This window comes from Suncus etruscus, chromosome 2 (assembly GCF_024139225.1).
Source record: "Suncus etruscus isolate mSunEtr1 chromosome 2, mSunEtr1.pri.cur, whole genome shotgun sequence".
Taxonomy (NCBI): domain Eukaryota; kingdom Metazoa; phylum Chordata; class Mammalia; order Eulipotyphla; family Soricidae; genus Suncus; species Suncus etruscus.
The window spans coordinates 156,784,670-156,797,119 of NC_064849.1; the positions used below are offsets into that span (position 1 = coordinate 156,784,670).

At 35.7% G+C, this 12,450-nt stretch overlaps 1 non-coding gene across 1 annotated transcript; it reads right to left on the reverse strand.

The window, feature by feature from the left end:
• Positions 1 to 11,398: 11,398 nt before the first annotated feature.
• LOC126002565 (small nucleolar RNA SNORA51) lies at positions 11,399 to 11,530 on the reverse strand. The gene has a single exon (XR_007493251.1). It is a non-coding gene; the product is annotated as a small nucleolar RNA SNORA51 (small nucleolar RNA).
• Between the last annotated feature and the right edge of the window lie 920 nt (positions 11,531 to 12,450).

A 12,450-nucleotide genomic window follows, 5' to 3' on the forward strand; every position in this document is an offset into this window, starting at 1 on the left:
ATCGGGTATAATGAATGACAGGATATTTGAACATATATGAAATAAATGATTAAGAATGAATAAATTGGGGTGTGGAGAGATAGCATGGAGGTAAGGTGTTTTTGCCTTTCATGCAGAAGGACGGTGGTTCAAATCCCGGCATCCCATATGGTCCCCCGAGTCTGCCAAGAGCGATTTCTGAGCATAGAGCCAGGAGGAACCCCTGAGCACAGCCAGGTGTGACCCAAAAACAAACAAACAAACAAAAAGCAAAAACAAAACAAAACAAAAAAGAATGAATAAATTATTTTAGAAATGAAATAAATGGTTAACAAAATAAAAAGATGGGATGTTAATCTTGATTAAGTAACTGCATTGATGTAAAAATATTTAAAATGTTGTCTTGGCACAGATAATTTGGAATTATGAGCTGCATGAAATTCTTATTGGAAGCATTATAAACACTATGTATTCATTTTGAGCTATCATTGAACACTGATTTTTCTGTGATAGGATGTCATTTATCAAATGAGTGATAGAGCCAAAGACAGTTTTTCTTCTAGGTACAAACTTGGGTTTGAAGAAAGGTTTCAGTTGTTAGAAAATTCAGCACTGATGTTGAAATTCAATTTATTAGCACTTGGAGGTTGTCTCAGGAAATAATAGACGAATAAATAGAGAATTTAATGGGAGAATACTTAAAATATTATAAACATGTATAAAATATAGGGTATATGCAAAATGTCTATTATATACATAAATATAAAACATGGTACATAAGGTGATCTTGGGTTTAACCTTTTTGAAGTTTCTCATTAATATAGTCCCTTTATTTTATTCTTTTCTTTGTGAAGTGAGATAGTTTTTATTTAAACTTACTTAGAAAAAAATGTGAGGGAAGTACATGTTTAAGAGAGTCCATGGTCTTCTCCAATTTGGAAAAAGCAAGCAAAGCTACAAACAAGCGAGATATGTGTTCAAAGGGAAACAGTCCCCTTAAAAACTAAATATCATTATACATACTTTTGGCTAAAGAATCAGTATTCAGTAGTAATATGCTGATGAACAGATCAGGAAGGAATCCTTAAATTGAGATCCTTCATTTTTTTCTCATTTTCCTTTTGTATTTATATCTTTGCATGATGCTTTTGGTTTTTAGTATGCTCTCTTGTAGAATAAATATGCATATTTAGCTGAAGCTACATGAAGACTTGCCAAGGTTGTCCTTAGATTCTACATTACAGCTGTGTTTCACTATTAAAGTTGGCTGACTAACACAATTTACATTTATGTTTCTATGGTTAGCAGGCCTTGTATTATGCAAAAATATGTACTGACCGAGCATCTGGGTTCATAAACATAGCTGTCCCTACTCTGAGTTCCCTTTTCTTTTATTGTTTCTCTTTGTATGAAAAGCAAAAAGCTATTACTGCCTCTACAAACCCTGTGGGAAAGCCAATCTCTTTGAGTAGTCCAGCTCATGTTAAATTCTATGCTATAATGCTTTAATTATTCAAGAACTTTGGTGATTCAAACAGCTTCACTTTGGAAAAAAGATCCATTTCTATATCCACAGTTTTTAGAGAATAAGATAAAATGCAAGAGTGGGTAAATGAAAATTACAGAAAAAATAAAACAAGAATATTCTAAATTAAAGAATTTGAAAACATAGTTTACATGCAAAATGGTTTTAGGAGAAAATAGTTATACCAAGAAAACAATGAATTTCTTTCCTGCATTTAACCTGGTCATATTTCCTCATTGTTACAATACATCAATGATTTAATGACCATTTTTTTAAATTGAGGTGACATTGGTTTACAAACATGTGAATGTTTGTTTTAGAGCTAAAACATTATCATAGTATTTCCATACCACTGAAGTGCCAATAACACTCTACTCTGCCCTGCTTCCATCCAAATCTTTAGTCCATGTCCTTCTTCATTAGTAACCTTAGTTCTGTAGATAGAATCTGCATGTATTTTCAATGGTCATTGTTTATTCTCTTCATTTTTATTTATATACCACATATTAGTGAGATTACCCAGTTTATACATTTCTTATGATTTTTTTTACTCAACATGGCACCCTTTCGATTTCATTCATGTTGCAACAAAAATCAAGATATCATCTCTCTTTCAACAAAATAGTATTTCATTGTGTAGATACACATCTCTCACTGTGCTGTATGTATTTCTATACTTTGGCTCTTGAACTAGTGCTGCAATAAATATAGGTGTATGTAATTCTTTTTGAACTAGAAATGTTGTTTTCTTTGGCTATAAAATTAGTAATGAGGTTGTTGGATTACATGGTAGTTATTTCTTTAATTCTATACACATCTTCATATAGTTCTCGGCAAGGCCAATCTAATTTATATTGGTGCCAAAAGTGAATGAGTGTCACCTGTTCTCTGTGTCCCTTAAAACATCTTGTTTCTGTACTTTCTGATATAGGCTATTCTCACAGTGGTGAGTTGATACAATATTGTCTTGATTTCATTGCCTTAGAAATATTCATTAATGATCATTTTCTCCTTGTGCCTGCTTTCTTTCTTTTTCTTTTTCTCTCTTCCTCTTTTCCTCTTTCTTTCTTCCTTTTTTCTTTTCTTTCTCTTTCTTTCTTCCTTTTTTCTTTTCTTTCTCTTTCTTGCTTGCTTGCTTTCTTATATATGTAAAACAATGCCTTGATATTATTTAAATTATTTAAAATGCAGAATGATGACCCAAGGAAATGTAAGTTACATAAAACCATATAATTTTTGTTTTTTATTTTGGGCCACACCCAGCAATAAGTAGGAGTTACTCCAGGTTCTGCACTCAGGTGATCAAATGTAATGCTAGGGATCCAGCCCAGGCTGGACACATACAAGGGTAGCATTTACTGGCTATACTATTATCTAGACCCCTCAAAAATTAAAAAACTTAATTCAATTACCGTACAAAACAGTTATAAAGTTTTTCATAATTTTTAGTCATACAATGGAGACCAGTCCATGGTAGGAAAATAGCCACAAATAGTTGGGAGTGCAGTTATAGAGTAGAGAAGGGACTTTATGACCATGACTATTGAAATTGATTATTCTTGATAAGAAATGAGAGCTGAAAGGTGATAAAGTAATATGCATGATACTCTTTCAGTAACAGTATTGCAAATCACTGTGCAATCTTATGTCTTTCCCATGACATTTTTGTTTACGCTTATGTGTACATGCATACTTCAAGTATTTGTTCTTTCTTTGTTCTTTATGTATGTAGGATATTAGAACTTGTATTGTGGTGCATAAATATTTTCTCCCATTTAAAATGATGTCTTCTTTGTCTGCTAATTTATTTTGCTTTTTAATTTGATATGATCCATTTTATTGAGCTCTGCTAGTGGACCATCATGGGTGAGGATATTTTGCCTACTGAGAACCAATTGGCAGACCTGCCCCAAATACACTTATAGAAAATACAAACCTGATTATAAAAAAAATGAATAAAAGTTGTATAGACAATTTTGAAGGTAAAGTGGAATTGGATAATAGGGAAAATGCCAATTTAGAAAATCAACCATTTATTAAAAGGCTGCATGCACATGTTTAAAACTGGAAAATTTATACAGAAAATTGCCTTTATACAGGAAAAGTATAATATGCTAGATATTCTTTTTAACTATCATCAAATAAAAATAGTGTGTATAAATTGAAGACACTATACATAAAATAAAATTATATATTCGATGTGTTTTGCTTTAGAGAAGGGAGGCATGATATTGTATTTAACATATGTAGAATTAGCCTAAAAGAATTACCAGTACTTAATTTCTAGATTTTGGGTGTGTGTTTTTGTTTTTTATTTGGTTATTTGTTTGGCTAAAATTAGTAGTACTCAGGGATTACTATTAGCTCTATGCTCAGGGATCATTCCTGAAGTGTTCAGAGAACCATAGAGAGTGCAGGCAATTGAACTAGGTCTGCTACATGCTATACTGTGGCTTTTATCCAGAGTCTTCTTGATTTTTTAAGCTTGGTAGGTATAACAGACATCACTATTTTGTTTTGTTTTGTCTAGTCTTACTTTTTTGTTTTGGGCTCACACACAGCAACAAGGCTCAAGTTGTATTTCTGGTTCTACTCTAGGGATCACTCATGGTAATAATGCTCAGAGGACCATATTCTGTGCCAGGAAAGTTGTATGCAAGGCAAGTGCCTTTACTGCTGTACTGTCTCTCTTTGGCCCTAGCTATCACAGTTTCGGAGAATCAGAAACATCAGTCAGAAAATCAAAGAGAGACACAGACTCAGAAATACAGTTAGATTATCAGATGATAGCTAGTGTTTAACGTGTGAGATGAAACTGATTGCAAAAGGCATAAGTTTTAGTAAGCCACTTGGAAAGGACACAAATTTTAAAGATCAACTCTCTTGAGGGGATCTCACAGGAAGAGGGGAACAAAGAAGAAATAAATTAATGAAACGGTCATAAGCAAATGAGCCATTTGCAGATTTTCATCATAGGGTTTTTACTTAGCTAATCAGGTATAGTTACAATTTAGATCCAATTAAAATGGCGCTGCCTAAGTGGTGCATTTTATGTTTCATTCAACCCATTTACTATTCCCTTTTAACTAAGTCTTGCTTAGTTCATTTGCTTAATCTCAATAGAACATCAATTTACATGTTAATCACATGTCTCTTATGATCTCATACCTATATGGAAATGTATTTTACATATAAACAAATTTTTCCATTACATTATCTTATGATGATTTGATATATATATATGAACATAGAGCATAATTCATCAATGAGCACTTAATGTATACATTTCTCAAAATTGAGAAATACTGAAATGAAAAAATAGAATAAAATTTAGCTTATATCCTAAATGCTAATCAGTTAACTAACCAAATTGATTTAGTCTCTTCAAGAGAATTAAATATTCAGCTCTTGATTTTAAATGTTCTCAGGGGCCAGAGAGATTACAGATGGAAGGGTGCTTGCGTTCTACCAGCCAACCCAGCTGGTGATCCCCAGAGCCACAAATTATCCCCCAAGCGCAGCCAAGATTGCTCCTTGAGCAGAGTGCCAGGAGAAATCCACGAACACCGCCAAATGTGGGTCAAAACCACAACAATATGTCCTTTATATGTCTTCACAAAAAAAGTACTACTTTTAAAAGTGCATAAAAAGGTGCACTGTCAGCATATCCCTTTTCCTTTTAGCTGTATCTTCCTTATAGCACTCATTAAACAAGTTGTCTTAAAACATTAAAAGTTTTCTTTATTTTGAGAAATTCCTTCTCCCTTAATGTAGCATGTAGGTGAGCACACATACTTCATGTTTATTTTTGCATAGCTATATTTGACTAATTTTTCTACTCAGGGTATTTCTAATATGCTTTAAGATCTGAAGCATTGGGCCGGAGTGGTGGTGCAAGCTGTAAGGCGTCTGCCTGCTAGCCTAGGATGGGCTACGGTTCAATCCCCCAGCGTCCCATATGGTCCCCCAAGCCTGGAGAAATTTCTTTTTATTACAATGTTTATTTTGACCAAAGTGATTTAAAAATCTTTCACAGTAATATTTTAAGTATATAGTGATATTGAATCAGGGGTATTCCTGGAGCAATTTCTGAGTGCATAGCCAGGAGTAACCAGAGCGTCAATGGGTGTGGCCCAAAAACAAAACAAAGAAAAATAAAAGATCGGAAATAGCATCACACGTAAATACCTTGAAAAAATCTGAATTCTCTCTATTTTCTTTACACTTTTTTTTGCCTATTGAACAGTTCACAAAGAGAAGAAAAGATAAAAAGTGAGGAAAATAAACAATTTAACATAAGACAGTGGACACAATTGTCACCGTCTAAGGGGATATTCAATAATAGTTTTAGCAGTTGAGGGAATATACCTACAATATTCAAAGGAGATATGCATGTCCCTTTTATGTCATTAGAAATAGTTGGGAGGAGGGTGCTGAATCCTGGACACCACTTTGATTTTCTTTACACTTTTATCACATATATTTAATATTACTGGGAAGTGATTTTTACTTGTTATATAGCTATACAAGGAATTTGTCATTTGTCATCCTTGTTTTTGCTAATCAGTCTTTGTAAATACATGTAAAACAATTTTTGGATAATGACAGTTTTGGAAATTATAAGTATAAATAATAACTTATTTTTAAGGACTGACAACAATAGGAATTCCACCCATCCCTGGGGTATCATAATCAGAAAGTATTGTTCTATTTTTTAAAAAGAAAATTATAAGAAAAGACTTTCTCATAGAGAACCATAGTTGTTTAGCAGATTGTACATTGCAAAAGTCACAAATCTACTAGGTTGCAAGGGCCAGCGCACCTGGCTAGAGGATGGGTTGAGGGATCACTCAGGGAATGTAGCAAGAGTGGTGTTAGGGGAGACCTGTAGGTCTAGATTCGAGAGAGAGACAGAGACAGAGAAGAGGAGAATGAGGAATTAGAAGCAGAGCAGGCAGCATCTCTCCAATACTTTATCTCTAACCCAGGTCCAGGGAGCCTGTGCCTCCACACCAGGTTCTCCTCAGGTCTATTCCCTGGGCCCCCCAATAACTGCCAGAGTCTCATTTTTTTTTTAAGACAATTATTTTAATGAGGTAATGGGTGATAAAGAGCGGGCGATGCACATTTATTACCCAGCAGGCCAGAATGTCTTGATGAAAGTTGGCCTTGTCAATAATATATTAGGTGGGACTGTGCTCCGGGAAGGCCAAGCTGAGGTCTGTTCTGTTCCACTGATTTAAATGTGTCTGTTTGTCAGTCCATTTGGTTCTGCTCTCAGGCCCCATAAAGCAGAGTGCCAGTCATGGGGAGTGATGGGGGTCACTTTTCTCTGGCATCAGGCAGCAGCTCAGGAAGAGGCTGCAGCTCCTTCCTGAAAATCTGCCCTCTCCATATTTTTTTTTTTGCCTTCTTTTATTTTTTTTTCTATTTTTAATTATGAGAACAAGGGTGCAAAGAAAGAGGACAAGGTAAAGTTACAGTGGAAGGACAATCACCCATAACATAATTCTCAGAAGTCCCCTCGCTGATATCTTAACTTTGAAATTTCAGCCAAAGAACATTAAGATAAATAAGACAGAATCCATGTACAATTGCTTTGTCCCTCAAGTCCCCAGATTGTAACACATTATAATATTTCTTAACAGTACACAAAGCAATGTAAAGCCATAAAACTTACGTAACTCCTTAAACATTACAGGCATAGTATTTTCTTACATTTCCATATACATGCATATTAGCTTACGTTAACCTCAAATTTTAAGTGAGTTCTTTTTAAGGATTAGAGTCAAAGGAGCACAGTAAAAATGGTGTTAGAGTGGCAATTGTTTGCATAGGCCCACCAAAATATGAGGGACATGGAAAGAAATAACCTTGGCCTAAGTACAAAGAGACCCGACCCCTGAAGTTTCCTGGCACAAGACCAAGTCTAGGCTTCAGGCAAGCTAGATCGTCCAATCCAATACATTGTCTGTAGTGCCAACACACTTTTATTTTTCACACTGTCTCTGTTGTTGGTATCATGTTTCTGTATTAAAGATCCTGGAATCTGCATATCTTACATTGAAGTCAGGATGTGGAGCATCCTCTCCTTTCACCTCACAATCAGAGGGCAACGCAGGGAGCCCTGTCCTGTAAGCAGGTCATTGTCATTGTTAAGTCTTCTCAATGTTAAGGGAAGTCTCTTTTGAGCAGGTCAAAGTCTGAGCAGTGTAGGTCTTCCGTGGTAGAGGATTGCTTCCAGGTGATGTTATAGACCAGCCTGGATGTTTCGTGGATGGCTTCCCTGGTTCAGGGGAGAATGGATTATGCCCTTTCTTCTGAGGTCTGTGCCAGGTCGTTATGTCAATGTTCAGGGTGTAAGGTCTCTCTGCACTACAAGATTTGTGTGTTCCAATTTCTATTAAATAGGATCTTATTTGTATGTATAGTATTTTCCCATTTTAATGTGCCTATGCAAATACAAAAGCAATGCCACGTGGTGTTATTGGCGCATATGGGGGCCATAAGAACAATTCCAATGATTCCCATGACATGGTTCAATCATAAGCATTAAACTGGGGGACTCTTCCACCAAAATTCCTTGTTAAACAGCTCAAAAAGAGAAGATAAAAAGTGGTTAGAATCATCACTGTATAAGACAAAATTTAGTAAGAATTATAGCTGTCCGAAAAAAACCACAAAATATTCTAAAGAAATACGTGTCCATTTTATGTATCTTGAAATAGTTTGGGGTTGTCACACACAATGGACAGCTTTGGACTGTGATTAGGATTGTACACTACTGAAGTTAAAAAGAGTAATGTAGGTTAGTGATGTTTGAGAGGGGGTTAGAGAGTTAAGGAGTAAAAAAGAGTTTTGTATGGGTGTGGGAAAGGGTAGAATACAAAGTGAACATTCTATATATGCAAAACATAACATAAGAATAAGAAATATTCTGAAAACATGAAATATATGAAGTACGCGCGGGGGCATAAGCCCCCGCGCGGTTCTGAAGTTTTTGGATGCCTAGGGAGGAATTTCTGCCCCCCTCCCCCCAGGGCCCAATTAACCAGGTGTGGCCTTGAAGACCCACCAGGATTGGGGGGACCTTGGTCCCCTGGACTAGGTGTTCAGCCCAGGGGGCCTGTGGCTAGCTGCCCTGCCCAGAGCCCCCAACATACCAGGCAAAGACACCCAGAAATCCTGGCATGCGGAGTACTCTGAGCCCAGCCGAGCCTCTGTAGTTTTTGGATGCCTAGGGAGGAATTTCTGCCCCCCTCCCCCCAGGGCCCAATTAACCAGGTGTGGCCTTGAAGACCCACCAGGATTGGGGGGACCTTGGTCCCCTGGACTAGGTGTTCAGCCCAGGGGACCTGTGGCTAGCTGTCCTGCCCAGAGCCCCCAACATACCAGGCAAAGACACCCAGAAATCCTGGCATGCGGAGTACTCTGAGCCCAGCCGAGCCTCTGTAGTTTTTGGATGCCTAGGGAGTCTCATTTTTATAGTTTGTGTCAGTTGTCAGTTGCAGGGTTTTGGATGCCTAGGGAGTCTCATTTTTATAGTTTGTGTCAGTTGTCAGTTGCAGGGTTCATGTCCCAATCCAACTGCCACTATGGGGGATTGTCATCACCCCTTAAAAGCACATTAACTAATTTCCTTAAATGCATAAACAGATCATGACATATTTGTAACTTTCTAAGCAACCAAGCTGCCACATAAGTTATTTCAAGACCACTGTCTTATCTTTTACAAATAAATAAATAAATAAATGCTGAGATCTTAGGCTCTTTCATGTTTGTGCTATTGATTTATTAACTGTTATTATAGAAAAACAACTTTTAAGTTTGTTCATGATTTAAAGATAGTTGATTATTTTATTAAACATAAATTAATAGGGTTCTGAGAAGTAGCACAGCGGGTCAGGCTTTTGTCTTGTATGCAGCCAACCAGGGTTTGATTCCCAACTTCCCATATGGTCCCAGAGCCTGCCAGGAGTCATTTCTGAACACAAAACCAGGAGTTAACCTCAAGAGTCTCTGGGTATGGACAAACAAAAAAGAGACAAATAAATACATAAATAACGAAGAATAGTTGAAAGCTGCTTTTTGAATACTATTTGTACATACATATAAATTTTAACAATTACATTATTCAAATTTAAAATTACATTAATTTTAGCAATACAGTATTGGCATCAGTGATACAAATATTTTCTTAATTTTATATTTGATTATTTGTTACTAACATTGTTATAATTAGCTCACAAAGTGCCACTATGTGAAGAGATTATAGTTTATTTATAAATTCTGTGAAAATACTTTAGTGTCATATATATTTAATTTACTTTCCTCTATAATAATGAGTCTTAATAAACTGGCATTAGTAGAAAATACATAAATACATTAAAATTAATTCTAAAGTATGCTTAAATACTTTGCTTTTTTATTGTTTGATTTGTGGAAGGCCACACCTGTTTAATGCTCAGGGGTTACTCCTGGCTATGTGCTCAGAAATCGCTCCTGGCTTGTGGGGACCATATGGGATGCCAGAAGATTGAACCGTGCTCCATCCTAGGCTAGCGTTTTCTTTTTTTTTTGACATTTTTCCTTTATTTAAACATCATGATTACATATATGATTGTGATTAGGTTTCAGCCATGTAAAGAACAGCCCCTTCACCAGTGCAACATCCCCATCATCAATGTTCCAGATCTCCCTCCATCCCATCCCACCCACACCTGTACTCTAAACAGGCTTTCCAGTTCCCTCATTCATTCACATGATTGTGGTAGTTCTCTGTATAGTTATTTCTATAACTGCACTCACCACTCTTTGTGGTGAGCTTCATGAAGTGAACTGGAAGTTCCAGCCCTCCTCTCATTGTCTCTGAGGATTGTTGCAAAAATGACTTTTATTTTTCTTAAAACCCATAGATGAGTGAGACTATTCTGTGTCTCTCTCTCTTCCTCTGACTTATTTCACTCAGCATGATAGATTCCATGTACATCCATGTATAGGAAAATTTCATGACTTCATACTCCTGACTGCTGCATAATATTCCATTGTGTATATGTACGACTGTCTCTTTAGCCATTTGTCTGTTGAAGGACATCTTGGTTGTTTCCAAGGGCCTGGCTATTGTGAATAGTGCTGCAATAAATATAGGTGTGAGGAAGGTGTTTTTGTATTGTATTCTTGTGTTCTTAGGGTATATCCCTAGGAGTGGAATAGCTGGGTCGAATAATAGCTCAATTTCCAGATTTTGGAGGAATCTCCATATCGCTTTCCATAGAGGTTGGACTAGCCAGCATTCCCACCAGCAGTGGATGAGAGTTCCTTTCTCTCCACATCCCCGCCAGCACTGATTGTTCTCATTCTTTGTGATGTTCACCAATCTCTGTGGTGTGAGGTGGTATCTCATCCTTGTTTTGATTTGCATCTCCCTGATGATTAGTGACGAGGAGCACTTTTTCATGTGACTTTTGGCCATTTGTATTTCTTTTTTATCAAAGCATCTGTTCATTTTTTCTCCCCATTTTTTTTATCGGATTAGATGTTTTTTTCTTGTAAAGTTTTGAATATTGTAAGTAAATATTTTGAATATTAGCCTCTTATCTGATTTGTGTTGGGTGAATAGTTTCTCCCACTCAGTGGGTGTCTCTTGTATTCTGGGTGCTATTTCTTTTGAGGTGAAGAAGCTTCTCAGTTTAACACCTTAGCATCACTGGGTGTGGCCCCCAAACCAAAATAAATAAATAAATGAAATAATTTAAAAATATAAATATTTATTTTCTGTCTTTTAATCCTTAAAGTGCATTTTACAGTGATATTTATTTATTTATTTATTGTGAGTGATGCTCAAAATCATAATTTACTTTCTATGTTAATGGCACTTTTTATCTTTCTTTTTATTTTTGTCCTCCAATTCTCAATACAGACCAGGCAAAGGGCCTGGGTTGAGGTGTATATGGGGTGCATTTATTGTACCGCCTCTTTCTATACAGTCAGTGTAAAGAACACAGCTGTGGTAAGAATTAGGAGGCCTTATTTATTGGCACTTCTTAATCCAAACTTAACTTTAATCCATACTTAACTGACTTCAACTTCATCTTTTATTCCTTGTATTAGTGTCCCTCTAGTTTCACACTGCCAATATTTAGTTGGGTAATCTTACTACTTATTTTTCCTTTTCCGTGTATGACACAGCCAAACATTACTGAGGTGAAAATGTAATCATCCTTGTTAAATTCAGTATGTATTGATTTTGAGCTGAACCAATTTCTTAATATGTTTGCTCACTTATGCTTGACTTTTTACCATGATTTCAATTACCCCCTACTAACATTTCCCCTTTTATGGCTTCTCTGAAATTTATATGTTTAACAATTACCTTGTTTTGTTTTATCAAGTTAAAGCCCATTATGTACAATTATATATATTAATTGTATATTAATGCACTTATCTCTAATAAAAAACATATATATATTTAGAAATGAGAATTTGGCATTATCTTTTTTTGAGTCAATCCATATTCCTGAATGTTTGGCAATATTTTAAATATTAGAAAATTTGAATTCAAAGCCACAGAAATTAGTGGCATATCGTGGATTATGTAATAAATAATTTTATAAGAGGGCTAAATCAGCATGTACTAGAGTGGTATGCATTGCCTCCAAACCCTCAAGACACCATTCACACATCAGTTTTATTTATTTAGTAAAAACAGGTAAATGGTACAATAATTTACTTTATACTTTGGAGGAGAAGAATATAGTTGCATATCCTAGCCTACTAAAAAATTAGAATCTTTATCAATGGTAATCTTTCCACTTTATTCCTTCAGTAAGAATTCTTTTCTGTTTTCAAATTTTCTGTCATTATTAAGGTTTTACTTCTTACAGATTTACATGTGCTTTTCCAATTCACTCAGAATACAAGCTAATTTTGCTTCTCATTTCTGACTA